At 39.7% G+C, this 21,801-nt stretch overlaps 1 long non-coding RNA gene across 1 annotated transcript in view; it reads left to right on the top strand.

Annotated features, from left to right (window-relative positions):
* Positions 1 to 5,677: 5,677 nt before the first annotated feature.
* LOC129638700 (uncharacterized) overlaps positions 5,678 to 21,801 on the top strand; it is a 42,214-nt gene continuing 26,090 nt past the window's right edge. Inside the window, exon 1 of the long non-coding RNA XR_008707974.1 lies at positions 5,678 to 6,389. This is a non-coding gene — a long non-coding RNA (uncharacterized LOC129638700). The remainder of the gene's footprint in view (positions 6,390 to 21,801) is intronic.

The following is a 21,801-nucleotide window of genomic DNA, read 5'->3' as shown; positions in this document are numbered from 1 at the left end:
TTGCCGGGAGAAATATCAATAACCTCAGATATGCAGATGACACCACCCTTATGGCACAAAGTGAAGAAGAACTAAAAAGCCTCTTGATCAAAGTGAAAGTGGAGAGTGAAAAAGTTGGCTTAAAGCTCAACATTCAGAAAATGAAGATCATGGCATCTGGTCCCATCACTTCATGGGAAATAAATGGGGAAACAGTGTCAGACTTTATTTTTCTGGGCTCCAAAATCACTACAGATGGTGACTGCAGCCATGAAATTAAAAGACGTTTACTCCTTGGAAGGAAAGTTATGACCAACCTAGATAGCATATTCAAAAGCAGAGACATTACTTTGCCAACAAAGGTTCATCTAGTCAAGGCTATGGTGTTTCCTGTGGTTATGTATGGATGTGAGAGTTGGACTGTGAAGAAGGCTGAGTGCCGAAGAATTGATGCTTTTGAACTGTGGTGTTGGAGAAGACTTTTGAGAGTCCCTTGGACTGCAAGGAGATCCAACCAGTCCATTCTGAAGGATATCAGCCCTGGGATTTCTTTGGAAGGAATGATGCTAAAGCTGAAACTCCAGTACTTTGGCCATCTCATGTGAAGAGTTGACTCATTGGAAAAGACTCTGATGCTGGGAGGGATTGGGGGCAGGAGGAGAAGGGGACGACAGAGGATGAGATGGCTGGATGGCATCACTGACTCGATGGACATGAGTCTGGGTGAACTCCGGGAGTTGGTGATGGACAGGGAGGCCTGGCGTGCTGCGATTCATGGGGTCGCAAAGAGTCAGACACGACTGAGCAACTGATCTGATCTTATCTGATCTGATCTTCCTATAATAATTGCCTACAAATATCGAGTCCTCCCCATCCCCCCAAACTTGAGGCCATATGTACTCTTGCTTTTCCCTTACTAAGTGCTGGTGTCCTGATCAGAAACCCAAGCTCATGGCTGGTGTCTGTCACCTGCTGAGAGTTCTCCAAATTCCAATGTCTGCTAGGCTGTCTCAATCTCTAAACAAGATCTTCCCCAAGACTCCCTGGGTATTTCCTATCAAAGAAATGACAACCAAACACCAGCTATTTTTAGATTTTGCTTCAATCACATCCTACAGTGAATAATAGTAAGTGTAAAATCCTGCAGTTTGAATCAGGGACATGGATGGCTTTCCCTTTGAGTGTAAGGCTCATCCTAGGTAATGGCATCAAGACAGAGGCTGTCAGGTTAGTAATTGGCTAGCCTTGGGAACGGAAGGGTAAAGAGAATCTCAGTTGGTGAACTTGCTATTTCCTTTTATCCTCTTTATCAAAAACCAGCCAGGGTTCAACTGGGACACGTATAAACTATAATTAAAGAGCAAACACAGCCTAACAAATATAACAGTGAGACCATGACTTCAGTGTCACATTTCAGCAAATGAGAACATTAAGCTTTGACCACTAGTGTTAGAGGCTGATTTCTTTTTCATTTTTCCCTAAATATTATTTTATGAAGAAACTGAGTTATAACATATTTGTGGAAAAATGCAATTTTTGTTCATTATTGAGCAAAATATGATCATCAGAACACATTGAAAAATCACCTTACTTTTTGAAGAATAAACTGAAAGCCAATTTATGAATTTACTCTTCGCTTCAGTGCAGCGAATCTAGACTGTATCATAGTGATCTGAAGCCTAGCTGCCTAACTTCCGACAAGTTACAATAACCTCTTTGGCCCTCAGTCAACCCATCTGTAAAATGATACTTTAAAAATAGGATTCTTGGGAGACTAAAAAGCAAAGATGTGAATGAAGTTCCCTATAGGTGGCAAGCACACAGTAAATGAGACGGGTTGGGACCTAGGACCCTTTTCTGCAGTGCATGCACCTGGACAAATGTCTCCTCGAGCAACAGAACACGAAGAAACTATGAGGGACTAAAAATAACTGCACGCATGAGCAGATCAGGCAATTAGATCAATAGGATACAAAAAGGCCACAAACTGCCATTTCCGAGGTGCCAGAGATCAGAAGCAGTGTAGTGTGCACGATCTCTGTATGCAGCACCACCAAGCCAGCGGACAGACCACCTAAGATAAGCTTCCTGCCCGACCCATCGATCCACCCCTACCCTCACCTCATTTAAGGAACCAGTTCCCTGCCCCCTACCAACCAGCTAGCAAGGTCTCCTGTTTCTTCGCTCCCTCGTGCTGCAGCATGAGTCCCAATTAAGCCTTGCCTGAATTTCTTGCCTGGACTTTTGACAATTTCTATTGATTAAAGGGTCCAAAGACCTGGGTCAGTAACATACACACTCAGTGCATGAGTCACTGTTACCAGAGCCGTCACACACACACCTGGTCAGTGGGTATCATGCGTATATATTCTCTGACTCTCTGACCCTTAAACTCCAAGACTCCAAATTTGCTCTCTTCCATCCTCAACTTTGGGCTTCCCCAGTGCTTAGTGGTAAAGAATCTGCCTGCCAACCAGAAGACTTGGGTTTGATCCCTGGGTCGGGAAGATCCTCTGGAGAAGGGCATGCCAACCCACTCCAGTATTCTTGCCTGGAGAATTCCATGGACAGAGGAGCCTGGTGGGCCACAGTCCATGAGGTCACAAAAGAGTCACACACAATTTAGCAACTTAACAGCAATAAGAATCCTATACCTCAGCCCCAGGTCACATCACCCATCACATTTCCTGATTTTTATGGGGTACCCTCAACAAAACTAAATTTTTACATGGGTTCTTCTTCCCTAGTACAGGGGACGCTGTGGTCTCAGCAAACTGAAAGCCATGCAGCTCAAACTGTTGAGTTTCACATCTCCTCTTGGTCTCATTCCCAGGCCAGCCCACTTCCCTGACAGTCGTCCTTTGAGTAGCTCAGTGGGGAGAAGGAAAAATAAAAAAAGAAATTCCTGTACTTTTCCTCTTGGTTTTGGTTTTGGCAATGTTGAACTTTATATGAACCCTGTGTTCCTGGAAAACAATGATGGTTAAAGAAATGCATTGCTTACCCCAACCCTGTGTTCAGAAAATGGTTTTCTACAAAGGAACATCCTTCCCCATAACACTCACAGATGCTTCCTTTGTTTACCTAAGACAAAGTCAGACACAGGCCTTCCAAGTTCCTACTTTTTAATGTCATAAATGATTACCTGAACAGCTTGCTTCTTCCAATTGATCAATAGGAATCAAATGCTTGCTAAGTAAAAGGACAGAGGTGGGTGGGGCCTCTGTCCTTTTCCGAGACTCCTCACGTTTGATCCACCCCAGCCTGAGCCAGCACACAGCCCTCCTGAGAACAAAGTGGCCTCTTGGTAAAAACTCTGTGAGGTAGTATTTGTTATTTGTTCACATCACTATTTCAGCCCACTTCCCCCCAAAATGCCAGCTCCTAATACATTCACCTTGGGGATTAGTTTTCAACGTGTGAATTTTGGAGGGACACACGCATTCAAGACCACAGCACCCCAGAGCTGCCAGATTAAAATCAGCAGTTTTACAAGATTGCAAGAGGATTCATGTGCCCCTTCAAGCCTGATAAGCACTGAGTTATATTATCATCATATTAATATTACATTCTCTATGATTGAACCATGTATAAAAGTTCAACATTTCATTGAAACAGGGAACCTGAAAGACAAAGGTTTGCATTTACTCAGGGTTAGCATATGAATTGAGAACCATAATATTCCTGTGTTGTCTCTTCAGTTATTACAGGCCATTGGCATCTTCTTGTATTGCCACAGCGAGGTACTGCTTCTGGGAGTGAGGAAAGGATTCTGGTGCAATCTGTGGTGAAACTGGGAAGATGTTATGCTACCCTCTGCATTCTCTGTAGAAGAGGCTGACTCCTTGGGAAAAAATGTCTGCTGTCAAATCAGCAAGAGCCAGAGAAAACCAGAGCAAAGAAACCTTGGACCAAGCCATTTAGTCAGATTTCAAAACAGGCCACAGGTATACCCAAGGGACTTTTTTTTTTTTTTTTTTTAATGCCCAAGGACTCCTGGAGTTTACAATTGTATTATTTTGAAATTTAGTCTTATCAGTTTGTTCTGACTTTCAAGGCAGAATCCTATGTGAATAGACCATTTTCTTTAACACCATAATTGCATTCTAGTTTTTTTTTAACCGAATTTCCATTGTAAAGACTAACATTGGTGGTGCATTACTATATCCCAGATGCTGTAGACATAGTATCCTCTTGGGTCTTCATAGTAAATGAGGTATTGATGAAATATTATTATTCTTTTCTACAGATGAGGAAATTGAAACTGAGAAAAGTTAATTTGCAAAAGATTCTACAGCTAATAGGCAGTGGAGCAGAAATGCAAATTATTATAAGTTATTATATCTGACTCAGAAATCCCTACTGTGTCCTTTATATCATAATGCTGTTTTCCACATACCTAAATATATCCTCATTTGCAGTTTACACAAAACACCGAATTTTCATTTTTTCTTCTCCATATCCACATAAATAATACTAGTTTAAAGTCATGTTACTCAACCATTTTATAAAGTAGATTCACATATTTTGTTTCATTAGTACCACTCAACATTTCTGTGAAATGGGCACAAATGGTACTATTTTCTCAATTATAAATATTAGTTATTTTAAATTTGTGCTTAGTCACTCAGTCGTGTCCGACTCTTTGCAACCGCATGGACTGTAGACTGCCAGGCTCCGGGGATTTTCCAGTCAAAAATACTGAAGTGGATTGCCATGCCCTCCTCCAGGGGATCTTCCCAACCCAGGGATCAAACCCAGGTCTCCCACATTGCAAGCAGATTCTTGACTGTCTGAGCCACCAGGGAAGTCCTATTTGAAATTAAGATAGGATAAAGAATTTTTGTAAATTGAGACAGCTACAAAAATGGTAATGTCAAGATCTGAATTATAAAACTTCAGGTTCCAAATCCACAACTCTCAAAAATATATCACACTGACTGGATCAGTTCTGTTTCTCTTTGTATATTGTGGTGTCTAAGGAAAGCATTGTAATTTATTAAACAAATATTTTATTGTGACAAAATACATACTGAGGAGGGAGATAACAGAAAAACATGTATGTTCTCTTCAGCCAAATATGGGATGAGATTTAAACTAGCATATACAAAAATTATTTGAAGTAAAATCTAAGGTTATTATTTTTTACCCTCTCTGATTTAATTACTATATTAATATATTACACATTGAAAACCTAAAACATACATACACAGTGTAATAAATCATCAAAATGTAAACATGTCATCAATAACTAGAAGCTGCCAGAATGTTAAGACTATAGATACACCTCTCCAGAAAAACAGGAAAAAGATTCCAGAGGGAAGGTCTGAGATGAAAGAAGGGAGTAAGAGCAAAAAATAGTAAGGACATAGGTAGGTGCACATTGACTGTGTTAAAATATTAATAATATCTGGTGGATTTATATATAGAATTAAATGTGTGGCAATAATCATGTTCAAGCTGAGATGGGAATAAATTAAAGTACATTAAACCTCTTGTATCACTTGGGAAGAAAGTGAAAGTATTGATTGTCCTTATTTTTTAATCAACTTTATTGTGAAATGTAATGCAATTATAGAAAAATCCATAAAACACAAACACATAGTTTAATAGAAAATTGAAAAGTGAATACTTGTGTAATCATCCTATTTCCCTACCAATCAAAACCACCAAGAGTCAAGCTGATTGTGTAGTGTAAGCACCTGACAATGAACTTTCTTGATTGTAATGTATAGGTACCTGACATTAAGCTGATTGTCCAGGCATCTGCTTCAGAGACATCCATGTTGAATAAACACACAATTATGTGAAGAGCCAGGCCCACCCCAGCCATGAAGTGCCTCTTTTTAGAAAGCTCTGGTTAACCATTTGACTGACCGTTTGTTTTTACCTTCCTGCGCTTTAACTCTGGAGAAGGCAATGGCAACCCACTCGAGTACTCTTGCCTGGAAAATCCCATGGACGGAGGAGCCTGGTAGGCTGCAGTCCATGGGGTCGCTAAGAGTCGGACACGACTCAGCGACTTCACTTTCACTTTTCACTTTCACACATTGGAGAAGGAAATGGCAACCCACTCCAGGGTTCTTGCTTTGAGAATCCCAGGGACGGGGGAGCCTGGTGGGCTGCTGTCTATGGGGTCGCACAGAGTCGGACACGACTGAAGTGACTTAGCAGCAGCAGCAACAGCGCTTTAACTCCCACTCTGACGTTTTATATTTACCAATTAAGAGCTAACCTGTGAAACCCTAAGTACGCCACACCAGATCCCAATAAAATGGAACCCAGGACTGCAAGTGCTCGTTTGCTCGCGCATGCTCTCTGTGTCTTTCACGGCGCGCACATGCTTTTTCTGCATCTCTACCCGCGGTTTCAATGTGTGGCCCAGGCGTGCAGCGTATTCTCCAGCACTTGTGAGTAAATAAGCTTAGTTTTTTTTCAAACTTCCCCTATAGCTGTTGCCGAGTTGCATCTTGCAGTCATAATAAGGACCACAAGAGTCAGCGCAGCCAGGACACTGGCCCTCATTGGCGAAACCCCTGTGGGGCTCTCACAAATAGTATGGGTCCAGATGAGCGCCCCAGGCATTTCTAGCTGATATAATTGCTATGGGCTGAGACTGACATGAAAACATCGTGTCTATTATGCTTGTTACTTGCTGCCCTTTTGTTACTATAACATTTAAGTTACAGTAACAACTTTATGGTCAACGTTTGTAAATATTCTTCATGTTAATGAAAACTGTATTGTACTGTTGTTGGGTGATTTATGTATGAACACACACATAACCATCAGGCTATGTTTGTTAATAGTGTTTAGATCTTCCATATTCCAATTGATTTTTTTGTGTGATTGTTACCGAAAGAGGAGTATGCTAAAAACCTCCTATGAGGTTTCTCCCTTTCTTATTATAATTGTGTATATTTTGTCTGTGTGTGTTTTGAGCTTATGCTGTTTTTTAATATATATATATATATATGATTTTTATTTATTTATTTTTGGTTGTGCTGGGTCTTCTTTGCTGTGTGGGCTTTTCTCTAGCTGTAGCCAGCAGGGGCTACTCTGGTTGCGGCTTCTCATTGCGGTGGCTTCTCTTGCTGTGGAGCGCTGGCTCTAGGGCACGTGAGCTCAGTAGGTGTGCCTCGTGGGCTCTAGAGATTCAAGGTGCAAGGGCTTAGTTGCTCCCAGACCTGTGGGATCTCCCTGGATCAGGGACCTGTGTACCCTGCACTGGCAGGGGATTCTTTATCATACACACAGGTGGATTCTTTATCACTGAGCCACTAGGGAAGTCCCCTGCTGTTTTATCTTACTGATGAAATGAGTCATTGTGCTTTTTAAAGTTTTCATTTATTTATTTAATTTATTTGACTGCACTGGGTCTTAGTTGAGCCACGCAGGATCTTCTATCTTTTGTGATATGTGGGATCTTTTGTTGTGCCCTGTGAACTCTAAGTTGCAGCATCTAGTTCCCTGATCAGGGATTGAACCCTGAGCACCTTGCACTGGGAGCACAAAGTGTTAGCCAGTGAACCACCAGGGAAGTCCCTCCTTCAGCTTTTTTGAGTTCTCTATGTCTTGTAATGCTTTTTGGCCTTAGTAGATCTATGGTAGGGCTTCCCTGGTGGCTAGTGGTTAAGAACCCGCTGCCAGGACATGTCTCCTACAGGAGACATGGTTTCAATCCCTGGGTAGGGAAGATCCCCTGGAGAAGGAAACGGGCAACCCATTCCAGTGGTCTTGCCTGGGAAATCCCAAGGACAGAGAAGCCTGGTGGGCTACAGTCCATGAGGTCACAAAGTTAGACATGACTTGGCGACTAGACAACAACAAATCTGTGGAATATGTAATTGATTTTGTTTTTTTCTCTCAACACCAAGATAACTTTCCTGCACCCTCTGGGTAAAAGTTAGTTCTGCTTTTCTCTAGTACTAAGGATGTAGCCTTTTTTGATCACAGACTCTCCTCCTTGGTACGCCTTGAGTCTTGGCTTCTCTGTTTCTGTCCTCCTTCCCTGCTTCCATCATTCCTACTCAAGCCCAAGAATCTAACTCCCAAAATAAAGTAAACACAAAGCCTCTCATGAATGAGGGGAAGGGAGGTGAGACCAATTGTCTTATTCTCTGCTAAGCTTCTCACTTTATAGTACAACCTTGGCCCTGGAGTTTTCCATGGTCTTACCTGCTCCTTGGTATATTTTAAGTGATGGCTCATAAATTTTATCAAGTGTTTTAAATTACTTTTAGCAATAGAGTTCATCTAAATAATTTATCCCACCTTAACTAGAAATTAAAATTCAACAAACATAGCATTTTGGCACAGAACAAAAAAATTAACTCCATTTCCAATGAATTTTAGAATTCTAACAGTATTCTTGAGGTCCAAAGTTTTTGAGTGTAAGAGTTGAGCTGCTTGAGAAAAGAAAATGTTTATTGACTTCCAAAAGCTCTGTTTGAACACCTGAGAGGTAGGACCCAAAGTACCAAATAACAGTTTTGCAGAGAACCCATAACTATGAAAGCATTGGTCTTTTCTACCCTAGAAGTACAGCTCAGTGGGAGGGAAGGGAGAACTGGGAGAGGAGAGAAAGGCATTGGTACACGTTTTGGAGAAAGGGATGGATGCTGCTAGATGGAGCCAATGTATGATGAAATAAGATCAGACATGACTTATTGACCACTTCTCATTTGGAATTCCAAGAGTGCAACATGCCAACATCTACAGCCTCATAGTAGAAATGGCCACAGGAAAGGTGTGATTGTAAAGCAATTCTGACTGTCCCAAGTTGCTTGCATCCCCAAATTTCTTGCAGTATAGTTGGCTCTCTGGGAATGAGACAGATTTTCCTAATGTCTCTGAAAGGAGACAATTTGAGGAAGTCTCAGTAGATTTGAGGAGAAGGCAATGGCACCCCACTCCAGTACTCTTGCCTGGAAAATACCATAGGTGGAGCAGCCTGGTAGGCTGCAGTCCATGGGGTCGCTAAGAGTCGGACACAACTGAGTGACTTCACTTTCACTTTTCACTTTCATGCATTGAAGAAGGAAATGGCAAGCCACTCCAGTGTTCTTGCCTGGGGAATCTCAGGGACGGGGGAGCCTGGTGGGCTGCCGTCTATGGGGTTGCACAGAGTTGGACACGACTGAAGCGACTTAGCAGCAGCAGCAGCAGCAGTGGATTTGAAGGGACTCAGTGTTTACATAAAGAGGATGACATAGATCTGGCATCAGAGAGCCATCAACAAGATGGGATTGAGGCATCTCAGCAGAGGCCAGAGAGCGGAAGGTGGCTGTGGACCAAACACAAACTGTAATGTGGCAATATACTAATAAAATACTCCACCAGCCACAGTATATGTTATTGTTGTTCAGTTGCTCAGTCATGTCCAACTCTTTGCAATCCCATGGCCTGCAGTGTGCCAGGCTTCCCTGTCCTTCACCATCTCCTGGAGCTTGCTCAAACTCATGTCCATTGAGTCGGTGATGCCATCCAACCATCTTGTCCTCTGTCATCCCCCTATGTAGCCCAGAGGAAAACAAATGGCAAAGATGAAAATCCAGAATTTATTTCCTGAATAATGCTGACAAAAATCCAGAAATTGCTGAATTCACTATAAATGTTCAATTTATGTATCATTTGCTCTGCAAATTGGAAAATAGTAAAATTTGTGTTTAACTGGGAGCATAAGTTGTGTCTGTGCACACCAAATGTTATGATGGTGTTAATTGAGGTAATATAAGTTGGGATTTGTCTGAGATTCCAAAGATTTTTCATTATTATAGAAGTGATATTTACATAACATAAAATTAATCATGTTAAAGTGAACGATTTTATGATTTTAAGTGATATTTAATACGTTCCCAAAGTTGTGCAACCACCATCTCCATTTATTTCCAAAACATTTTAATCATCCCCAAAGGAAACTGTAGCCATTCAGCAGTTGCTTACCATTCCTGTCTTTTGCCAGCCCCTGGCAAACACCAATGAGCTCTTTTTCTCTATGAATATACCTATTCGGAATTTTTCATGTAAATAAAATCATACAATATGTGACCTTTTGTGTCTGACTTCTTTCATTTAGCATAATTGTAATGCTTTTGAGGTTCATCTGTGTTAATAGCATGTATCAGTACTTCATTCCTTTTTATGGCTGAATAGCATTCCATTGTATGTATATGTATTAATCCATTTATGCCTTGATATACATTTGGGCTGTTTTTGCATATGGTTATTGTGAAGAGAGCTGTTATGGACATGTAATTGCATGCATATGTTTGAGTATTTGCTCTGAATTCTCTTGGTTATATACATATTTAGGAGTAGAATTGTTGAGTGGGTGGAGGTTCTATGTTTTACTTTTTTTGAAGACCTGTTTTCCATAATGGCTGAATCATTTTACATTCTAACTAGCAATGCACAGTGATTCCAGTGTCTCTTCATACTAGCCAATGCTTGTTATTTTCTGTTTTATTGATTACAGCCATCCTAGTGGATGTGAAGTTGCACCTCATTATTGTTTGATTTGCATTTCTGTAATGACTAAAATGGAGAAGGCAATGGCACCCCACTCCAGTAATCTTGCCTGGAAAATCCCATGGATGGAGGAGCCTGGTAGGCTGCAGTCCATGGGGTTGCTAAGAGTCGGACACGACTGAGTGACTTCACTTTCACTTTTCACTTTCATGCATTGGAGAAGGAAATGGCAAGCCACTCCAGTGTTCTTGCCTGGAGAATCCCAGGGGTGGGAGAGCCTGGTGGGGCTGACGTCTATGGGGTCGCACAGAGTCGGACACAACTGAAGTGACTTAGCAGCAGCAATGACTAAAAATGTTGAGCATCTTTTCATGTGCTCACCCATTTGTATATCATCTCCAGAGAAATATCTATTCAAATCTTTCAGCTGTTTTTAAAATTAGATTGTTTGACTTTTTGTTGTTGTAAGGATTCTTTATATATTTTGAATGCTAAATTTTTATCAGATAAATAATTTGCAAATATTCTCTTCCATTCTGTAGATTGTATTTTCGCTTCCTTGATATGTAAGTTTTTAATTTTGATGAAGTCCAGTTTATCTATTTTGTTGGTCATACATTTGATATCTTATCCAAGAATACATCGGTAAACCCAAGATATGAAATTTATTCCTGTATTTCCTTGTACTGACTTTATAATTTTATCTTTTTCATTTAATCCTTTGTCTGTTTTGAGTTAAGTTTTGTATATGAGATGAAGTCAGGGTCCAATTTCACTTTCATATAGGATATTCAATTATCCCAGCACCATTTGTTGAAAGAATAATCTTTCTACTTTGGACAGTGTTATAAAATGAATTGTATTCCCCCACAATTCATGTGTTTAAGCCCTAACTCCCACTGTGATTGTATTTGGAGATAGACCTTTAAAGAGAGGTGAGGTTAAATGAAGTCATAAATGTGAAACCCTAATCCAATATATCTGGTATCTTTATAAAAGGAAAAAAAGGACACCAGGAATACATGTACACAGAAGACTATGCGAGGGCACAGCAAGAAGACAGCCATCTGTAAGCCAAGGAAAGTGACCTCAGGAAACGCCAGTCCTGATGGCACATTGATCTTTGGACAAATGGTCTGTTTTTTTAAACCACGTAGTCTGTGATATTTTGTTATGCAGCCCTAGCAGACTAAGGCAGGTAGTCTTGGCATCATTATAAGAAATCAATTGACTTTAGACATCTAGTTTTTTTCTGGACTCTCAATTCTGTTCCTTTGGTCTTTATGCCAGTAGCACACTGTTAGAATTACTGTAGTTTTTCACCTAGTTTTGAAATCAGGAAGTTTGAATCCTCTAATTTTTTTTTCAAAATTGTTTTGGCTGTTTGGAGCCCCATGTAATTGCATATGAGTTTGAGGTTTGACTTTTCCATTTCTGCAAACAAACAAACAAGCAAAAAGGAATGTTTCTTTTAAGGACATTGAATTTCTAGATTACTTTTGGCATTAAGTTTTCTAAATCCTGAACATATAATATCTTCAGTTTCTTTAGATCTTCAATAATTTCTTCAGCTTTGATTCATGAATTGATCCATTTGTTACAATATAAAATCCTTTCATCCCCTGTAAGTTTTTTTAAGCAATTTAGGTCTATTTTGTCTAATATTAGTATAGCCACTCCACTCACTTTTGGTTATTATTCATATGTAACATCTTATTCCATCCTTTCAATTTCAAGCTATTTGTGTCTTTGGATCCAAAGTGAGTCTCTTATAGAGAACATATATTAATAGTTGGACTATGGGATTTAGAAAAGTCTATTGTGCAAATCTCCTTATTGCTTTTGGGTTTTAACCCACATACATGTAATTTTTGATGAGGAAGGATATACTTGTGCCATTTTGCTACTACTTTTTGGATTTTTTTATTGCCTTTTCCCCTCATTTTCTTCATCTATACTTTCCTTTATGTTTAAGTTTTGAAGGGCACCACTTTGGTTCTTCTCTCATTTCCTTTTGTGTATATTTATAAAATATTTTCTTATTGTTACCATACGAGTTGCAATGAACATAGAAGATTTATAACAGTCTACTTAAAATAAATACCAACTTAGCTTCAATAGCATGTGTAAACTCTGGTCCTCTATATAGCTCAGTTGGTAAAGAATCTGCTTGCAATGGAGGAGACCCTGGTTTGATTCTTGGGTCAGGAAGATCTGCTGGAGAAAGGATAGGCTACCCACTCTAGTATTATTGGGCTTCCCTTATGGCTCAGCTGGTAAAGAATCTGCCTGCAATGCAAGAGACCTGGATTCGATCCCTGGGAAGATCCCCTGGAGAAGGGAAAAGCTACCCACTCCAGTATTCTGGCCTGGAGAATCCCATGGACTGTATAGTCCATGGGGGTCTCAAAGAGTCGGATATGACTGAATGACTTTCATTCATTTGTATAGTTCCTCCCACCTTTGTTATCATTGTCAAATATTACATCTTTATGCATTGTGTGCACATTGATATAGATGTATAATTGCTGTTTTATACATGTGTATTTAAAGTTATGCAGGAAATAGAAAGGAGTTATAAACAAAAAAGTTATACTGTATGAGCTGTTTTGCATAAAATAGTCATTAATGGGAATACCAAATTCTGGACAGAAGCTTAAAATATTCATCAAAGAGTAGAAATATTTAATAATTAATAATTTTCTTTAATCAAGAAAGCAAAGTCATCTTAGGTATAGTCACTAACCACAAAAGGGCTAATACATCTTTATCTTTTTGCCTGAATTAAATTAGTTTAGAGCTTCCATTTCAGCTCTGTTGTAAAAATGTATTCTTTCAGTTCAGTCACTCAGTCGTGTCCAATTCTTTGCGACCCCATGAACCCGGAGCACGCCAGGCCTCCCTGTCCATTACCAACTCCCAGAGTCCACCCAAACCCACGTCCATCGAGTTGGTGATACCATCCAATCATCTCATCCTCTGTCGTCCCCTTCTCCTCCTGCCCTCAATCTTTCCCAGCATCAACATCAATCTTTCAGCTTCAACATCAGTCCTTCCAATGAACACCCAGGACTGATCTCCTTTAGGATGGACTCGTTGGATTTCCTTGCAGTCCAAAGGACTCTCAAAAGTCTTCTCCAACACCACAGTTCAAAAGCATCAATTCTTTTGAATATGCTGTCTAGGTTGGTCATAACTTTCCTTCCAAGGAGTAAGTGTCTTTTAATTTCATGGCTGCAATCACCATCAGCAATAATTTTGGAGCCCAGAAAAATAAAGTCTGACACTGTTTCCACTGTTTCCCCATCTATTTCCCATGAAGTGATGGGACCAGATACCATGATCTTTGTTTTCTGAATGTTGAGCTTTAAGCCAACATTTTCACTCTCCTTTTTCATTTTCATCAAGAGGCTCTTTAGTTCTTATTCACTTTCTGCCATAAGGATGGTGTCATCTGCATATCTGAGGTTATTGATATTTCTCCTGGCAATCTTAATTCCAGCTTGTGCTTCTTCCAGCCCAGTGTTTCTCATGATGTACTCTGCATGTAAGTTAAATAAGTAGGGTGACAATATACAGCCCTGATGTACTCCTTTTCCTATTTGGAACCAATCTGTTGTCGCGTGTCCAGTTCTAACTGTTGTTTCCTGACCTGCATATAGGTTTCTCAAGAGGCAGGTCAGGTGGTCTGGTATTCCCATCTCTTTCAGAATTTTCCACAGTTTATTGTGATCCACACAGTCAAAGGCTTTGGCATAGTCAATAAAGCAGAAATAGATGTTTTTCTGGAACTCTCCTGCTTTTTTGATGACCCATCAGATGTTGGCAATTTGATCTCTGGTTCCTCTGCCTTTTCTAAAACCAACTTGAATATCTGGAAGTTCACGGTTCATATATTGCTGAAGCCTGGCTTGGAGAATTTTAAGCATTATTTTAGTAGCGTGTGAGATGAGTGCAACTGTGCAGTAGTTTGAACATTCTTTGGCATTGCCTTTCTTTGGGATTGGAATGAAAACTGACCTTTTCCAGTCCTGTGGCCACTGCTGAGTTTTCCCAATTTGCTGGCATATTGAGTCAGCACTTTCACAACATCATCTTTCAGGATTTGAAATAGCTCAACTGGAATTCCATCATCTCCACTAGCTTTGTTCGTAGTGATGCTTTCTAAGGCCCACTTGACTTCACATTCCAGGATGTCTGGCTCTAGGTGAGTGATCACACCATCGTGATTATCTTGGTCGTGAAGATCTTTTTTGTACAGATCTTCTGTGTATTCTTGCCACCTCTTCTTAATATCTTCTGCTTCTGTTAGGTCCCTACCATTTCTGTCCTTTATTGAGCCCATCTTTGCATAAAATGTTCCCTTGGTATCTCTAAGTTTCTTGAAGAGATCTCTAGTCTTTCCCATTCTGTTGTTTTCCTCTATTTCTTTGCATTGATCGCTAAGGAAGGCTTTCTTATCTCCTTACTATTCTTTGGAACTCTGCATTCGAATGGGTATATCTTTACTTTTCTCCTTTGCTTTTTGCTTCCCTTCTTTTCACAGCTATTTGTAAGGTCTCCCCAGACAGCGATTTTGCTTTTTTGCATTTCTTTTCCATGGGGATGGTCTTGATCCCTGTCTCCTGTACAATGTCACGAACCTCCATCCATAGTTCATCAGGCACTCTGTCTATCAGATCTAGTCCCTTAAATCTATTTCTCACTTGCACTGTATAGTCATAAGGGATTTGATTTAGGTCATACCTGAATGGTCTAGTGGTTTTCTCCACTTTCTTCAATTTCAGTCTGAATTTGGCAATAAGGAGTTCATAAGGTGAACCACAGTCAGCTCCCTGTCTTGTTTTTGCTGAGTGTATAGAGCTTCTCTGTCTTTGGCTGCAGAGAATATAATCAGTCTGATTTCAGTGTCGACCATCTGGTGATGTCCATGTGTAGAGTCGTCTGTTGTGTTGTTGGAAGAGGGTGTTTGCTATGACCCGTTCATTCTCTTGGCAGAACTCTACTAGCCTTTGCCCTGCTTCATTCTCTACTCCATGGACAAATTTACCCATTGCTCCAAGTGTTTCTTGACTTCCTACTTTTGCATTCCAGTCCCCTATAATGAAAAGCACATCTTTTTTGGGTGTTAGTTCTAGAAGGTCTTGTAGGTCTTCATAGAACTGTTCAACTTCAGCTTCTTCAACGTTACTGGTCGGGGCATAGACTTGGATTACCGTGATATTGAATGGTTTGCCTTGGAAACAAACAGAGATCATTCTGTCGTTTTTGAGATTGCATCCAAGTACTGCATTTCAGACTCTTTTGTTGACTATGATGGCTACTCCATTTCTTCTAAGGGATTCCTGCCCACAGTAGTAGATATAATGGTCATCTGAGTTAAATTCACCCATTCCAGTCCATCTTAGTCTGCTGATTCCTAGAATTTTGATGTTCACTCTTGTCATCTCCTGTTTGACCACTTCCAATTTGCCTTGATTCATGGACCTAACATTCCAGGTTCCTATGCAATATTGGTCTTTACAGCATTGGACCTTGCTTCTATCACCCGTCACATCCACAACGGGGTGTTGTTTTAGCTTTGGCTCCATCCCTTCATTCTTTCTGGAGTTATTTCTCCACTGATCTCCTGTAGCATATTGGGCACCTACCGACCTGGGGAGTTCATCTTTCAGTGTCCTATCTTTTTGCCTTTTCATACTGTTCACGGGGTTCTCAAGGCAAGAATACTGAAGTGGTTTGCTATTCCTTCTCTGGTGGACCACATTCTGTCAGGTAAATTCTGGGTTGAAACTCAACTTCTTTTAGGGTAGCACTCTCCTAGTTCAGGAAATTCTTGTTTCTCCTTTCCTTTTATTTGCCTTAGAGGTCATCTGTGTTCCAAGAGGCTTTGTAAATAGGCTCACTTTTAGGGGATACATGTCATTTATTATATGTAACTTAACACTGGAACCAACTAAACACTGACTTTGACTGAAGTGAATAATCTTAAGTGGTATTACTAGTTGACATCTATCCACTGCCTCTGTGACTCAGACGTCCATGCCCCTCTGTTCTGTGTTGCTCAGTTTATTACAGATCAGTATGTGTGTTTATTTTTTCTTCATTTTGGGGTCTAACCAAGTTGCCACTCTGAAACGTGTAAACCACTTTTGGATTCTCCCCAGCCACCACATTGAGAACATACAATCATAACTACTCTAAGCTGAAGTGCCAAAGTAGCCATGGGATTTTTCCAAGGACCTTTCTCTAATGCCTCTTAGGTTTGGATCCCACTAATCCTAAACCCTAGGAAACAGCCTGGGGACATTTAATCCACATTTTAACTTCCTTAATCATATCTATCATGTGAAGAAAGCTGAGCGCCAAAGAATTGATGCTTTTGAACTGTGGTGTTGGAGAAGACTCTTGAGAGTCCCTTGGACTGCAAGGAGATCCAACCAGTCCATTCAGAAGGAGATCAGCCCTGGGATTTCTTTGGAGGGAATGATGCTGAAGCTGAAACTCCAGTCCTTTGGCCACCTCATGCGAAGAGTTGACTCATTGGAAAATACTCTGATGCTGGGAGGGTTTGGGGGCAGGAGGAGAAGGGGACAACAGAGGATGAGAAGGCTGGATGGCATCATTGACTCGATGGACGTGAGTCTGAGTGAACTCCGGGAGTTGGTGATGGATAGGGAGGCCTGGCGTGCTGCGATTCATGGGGTAGCAAAGAGTTGGACACGACTGAGCGACTGAACTGAACTGAACTGAACTGATCATGTCTTTCAGTTATTTCTTTTTCTTTTCCTAAAGAAAAGAAAAATTTTAACTTCCACCTTTTAACTTTCTTATGTCTATCAATTATTTCTTTTTCTTTTCTCACATCCTTCTACAATCCTTTGAGTAGAATACATACAGCATAAACTCTAGGTCTGCTTCCTTCAAGGCTGAGTTTACTAGAGTGCCAGGTTTTCATAACTTGTGTATTCTGCCAGTTTAAAATATCTACTCAGAAACTCGGTTTCTTTATTCTCAGCTGGATTAGCCTTACTCTGCCTCTTATAATTATTAATACCAGTGACTCAATGGGTGAGGGATCTCAGATTATCAAGAAAATGTGAGAAAGAAAAGCCTTGATTATTATCAAAATATTGTCTACTGCCACACCTGCAAACAAAAATTTGTGGCTAATTAGATGACTGGAAAGGGGATAACATTTTATTAGGGTATCTGTATTAGTCTGTCTCCTTTGAGAAGACTGAAGTTTTGATACGTTAAATGGCTTGCCTGAGAACCCGGTGACAATAGCAACTCCAGGTATAGAAAAACACAATATTTTTCTATTGCTGGAAGCTCTAAAACTGGAGCATGAGAAATGGAAAGGGGCTTTCATCTAGCTCAACACCAGTGATTCACAAACATGCATTAGAATTGATCACAGCTTTTGAAAAGTATTTATGACTCTCCCACAGCAAGCATGCAGATTCATCATGTCAGGGGTACGTTCCATTACCTTGTATTTAAAAAATAATCCCCTCAGATAATTTCTGTGCTTTATAAAATAAAAATTCAAGAGCATGTGTAATACACTTCCAGTGTGCCTCAAATGTTACCTTTCCTGGGCGTCCTTCTAACAGTTTTTTTGTGGTATCTTCCAGCTCCCAAAGACCAAATGGGAGGCAGTTAAGGCTGGAATTGGGTCTGATGTAGGCACAGCTTGAGTCAGTGGTTTTAACACTGTTGTGTGCTTCAGGATCATCTAAGATGCTTGTTAAAAATGCGCTTAGCAGGTGCCACTTCCAAGTTGCCTGAATCGCTTTATGGACACTTGATAATGGGTAACTAATAAATAGATATATGCTCGAATTCAAAGCTGATTTCTGGTATAACCTGAAAGTGAAGCTTTGGGGCTCTTCCGCCATTACCCACGTCAGAACTTTGGCTGCCCTGTTGTGTATCTACCCCAAACAACTTAATAGCTGTGCTTATTTACTCAAACATTTGCCTCTAATAGTTGAACCTTCCTTCCGTTGAAGGCAGCAAACCGTCTGTTTCCTGGTCTTGGCTTTGGAACACAATCTGGCGGTGAGTAGAAAGTGAGCATTACTTGTCTGTTGGATTTGGCAGGATGGCATGTAGAAAACATTCCCCAAAGTATTTCTGAGCCTGCTCCTGGAAACATAAAGTGTCTTCCAAGCCTGTAAAATGAACTGTGATGTTTACTCAGTGGAGAATTTGAGATCACTGAATTTGCTGATTGATAAATGCCTGTTTGGACAATGGAGCATGCCCTCCAAGCATAATCTGTCTCCTGGTAATTCTCAGAAAACACAGATGGCAAGAAAGTTTGGACCTCAAAAGCCCTGGCATCCCAGGGGTTTGTATAGAGTTTAATTACTTTGCAGGTAAATAGCGAACAGATGTGTATCACCAGGTCCAGTAGTATGGTGAACCATGGTATCTGCCCAAACCCTGTCTTCTTGGCTCCTTGTTTGGATCCCTCTGAACACAGAGACAGGAGGCCAAAAATCTGTGTGGTGAGTTCCATAGCCTGTACTGCCAGATGAGGCAAGTGAGAACCATTAGGAGAAATGTCCAAGTTAGGATAATTATCGGGGCCAACTTCCTAAAGCCCAGCAGTCTGTGTCTCTGTGTATATATTATGTGTATATTGTGTGTGTGTGTGTGTGTGTAGGAGTCTTAAGGACCATTTTTATTTAAGTTTGGAAGTAAGAATGTTTTTAAGTAAATTAAGGAATAATTTTAGATTTTTTTTTTACAAAGTAGTTCTGTATCCCCATCACCTAGATTCCCCTATTATTAACATCTGAAAAACCATGATACACTTCCCAAAACTAAAAAACCAACACTGGCACATTACTAATAACTAAATTATGGACTTCATTTGGATTTCATTAGACTATGACTAATGGATTTTTTTTTGTTTGTTTTGTTTTGTCTGTTCCAGAATCTAATCCAGAGTACTGAATTACATTTGTCATGTCTCCTTGGTCTTCTCTGGACTGTGATAATTTCTCAGACTTTCCTTTTTTTCTATAACCTTGACAGTTTTTTGGAGTACTGGTCAGGTATCTTGTTGAATGTCCCTCCATTTGAGTTTTTCTGATGTTTTCTCACAATTAGACTAGGCTAAGGGATTTTGTAAAGAATACCACATAGGTAAAATGTCATTCTAATGACATTATATGAATTTGTGCATACTGTCAACATGACTTAATGCTGGTGATTTTAACCTTGATTACTGGACTCAGTTTGCTATGCTAGGTTTTTCCATTATTCATGTTGATATATGGCAAAACCAATACAATATTGTAAAGTTAAAAAATTTAAAAAAAAGTTGAAAAAAAAATAAAATGTGAGATACATTACCATAAAAAAAAAACAAAACACATTGCTCTGCCTTCCATCCATACGCTTCCCTTTGAAATCAAGTCACTAAATCCAGCCTACACTCAGGGGAAGTGGGGAGAATGCAGATGCACTTTCTGGGTCATATTGACATAAATTACTTGGAATTATTCTGTAAGGAAAATTTGTCTTCCTTTAATTAATTAATTAATTATATCAGTATAGATTCTGGTACACTTAATATATATATATATATATTTCTTATATATATATAATATATAGCTTTTTTGACTTAATTTTTGGATTTCTTTCATTAATGTTTTCCAGTTTTTCACATATAGATTCTGCACATATTTTATTAGATTTGTACCCAAGTACTTCGTTTTGGGGGTGCAATTATAAATGGAATTACCAGTTTTTAATGTCAAATTATAGTTATTTTTTCTCATATTTAGAAATGCAGTTTACTTATGTCTATTGACATTGTAATATGTCATCTTGCTAAACTTATTAGTTCTAGTTTTGTAGTCGATTCTTTGGGATTTTCTACGTAGGCAGTCATGTTATCTGAGAATAAAGATTTATTTCTTCTTCCCAATTTGTACACCTGGTATTTCTTTTTCTTGTTTTACTAATCTGCATGTATGCTAGGTCACTTTAGTCATGTCCAACCCTTTGTGACCCTATGGACTGTAGCCCACCAGGCTTCTCTGTCCAAGGGATTCTCCAGGCAAGAATACCGGAGTGGGTTGCCATTTCCTTCTCCCCAGCGTCTTCCCCGCTCAGGGATCAAACCTGCATCTCTTAGGTCTCCTGCATTGGCAGGCAGGTTCTTTACCACTAACACCACCTGGGACGCCCTTACTAATCTAGATAGTAGTTTTAATAAAATATTGAATAGCCATGGTCAGAGATGGCAACCTTGCCTTATTTTAAGGTGAAGGCATTCAATCTGATGGCTTCTAGTATAATGTTAGCTGTAGGTTTTTTTGTGGATATTTTCAGTTAGAATAAGGAAACTCCCCTCTGTTACTAGTTTTTGAGTGTTCTTATCATGTATGAGTGTGGAATTTTGTCAAATGATTTTCTGTACTTACTTTAAAATTTAGTGTTTTAATACACTGAATTATATTAATTTTTTATATGTTGAATTGACCTTGAGTTCTTGTGGTAAATCCCATCTTGTTGGTGTTCAGTCGCTAAGCCATGTCTGACTCTCTGTGACCTCATAAACTCTATCTAGCACACCAGTCTTCCCTGTCCTTCACTATCTCCCTGAGTTTGCTCAAATTCATGTCCATTGAGTCAGTGATGCTGTCCAACCATCTTCTCCTTTATCACCCACTTCTCTTGTCCTTAATCTTTCCCAGCATCTGGGTCTTTTCCAGTGAGTTGGCTTTTCCCATCAGTTGGCCAAAGTATTGGAGCTTCAACTTCATCATCAATCCTTTCAGTGAATATTCAGGGTTGATTTCCTTAGGTTGTGATATATTTTAATTTTGTTATGTTGCTGGATTCAATTTGTTGATATTTTCTAATGGATTTTTACATCTGTATTAATTAGAGATATTAGTGTATAGCTATATTGAGTTTTGATGTCTTTGGTTTGGGTATGAAGGTACTGATGGATTTATAAAATGAATTTGGAAGTGTTCTCTTGTTTCTTCAAAGAGGTTGTGTGGAAGTAATTCTCTTAAACTTTTGGTGATGATTCTATAGTGAAATCACTTGGACTGTAGGGTTCTTTGGGGAGAGTCGGGGGAAGGGGAGGAGAAATTTTAACTACACATTCGATTTCTTTAATAGATTTGGAATTATTCAGGTTATCCATTTCTCCTTGAGTGATTTTTGGTAGTTAATGTTTTTCAGAGAATTGGTGTATTTCATCTAGAATTGATCTATTTCATCTAAGTTACTGACTTTAAGGGCAGAGAGTTGTTAATACTTTAATGCCAGTGGAATCAGTAATGTTGTCTGGTTTTTCATTCCTGATGTCATTGA

The sequence above is a fragment of the Bubalus kerabau genome, chromosome X (genome assembly GCF_029407905.1).
Source record: "Bubalus kerabau isolate K-KA32 ecotype Philippines breed swamp buffalo chromosome X, PCC_UOA_SB_1v2, whole genome shotgun sequence".
Classification (NCBI taxonomy): Eukaryota; Metazoa; Chordata; class Mammalia; order Artiodactyla; family Bovidae; genus Bubalus; species Bubalus kerabau.
Note: the sequence above shows the minus strand (reverse complement) of the source record. Positions and strands in the feature narration are given on the sequence as shown.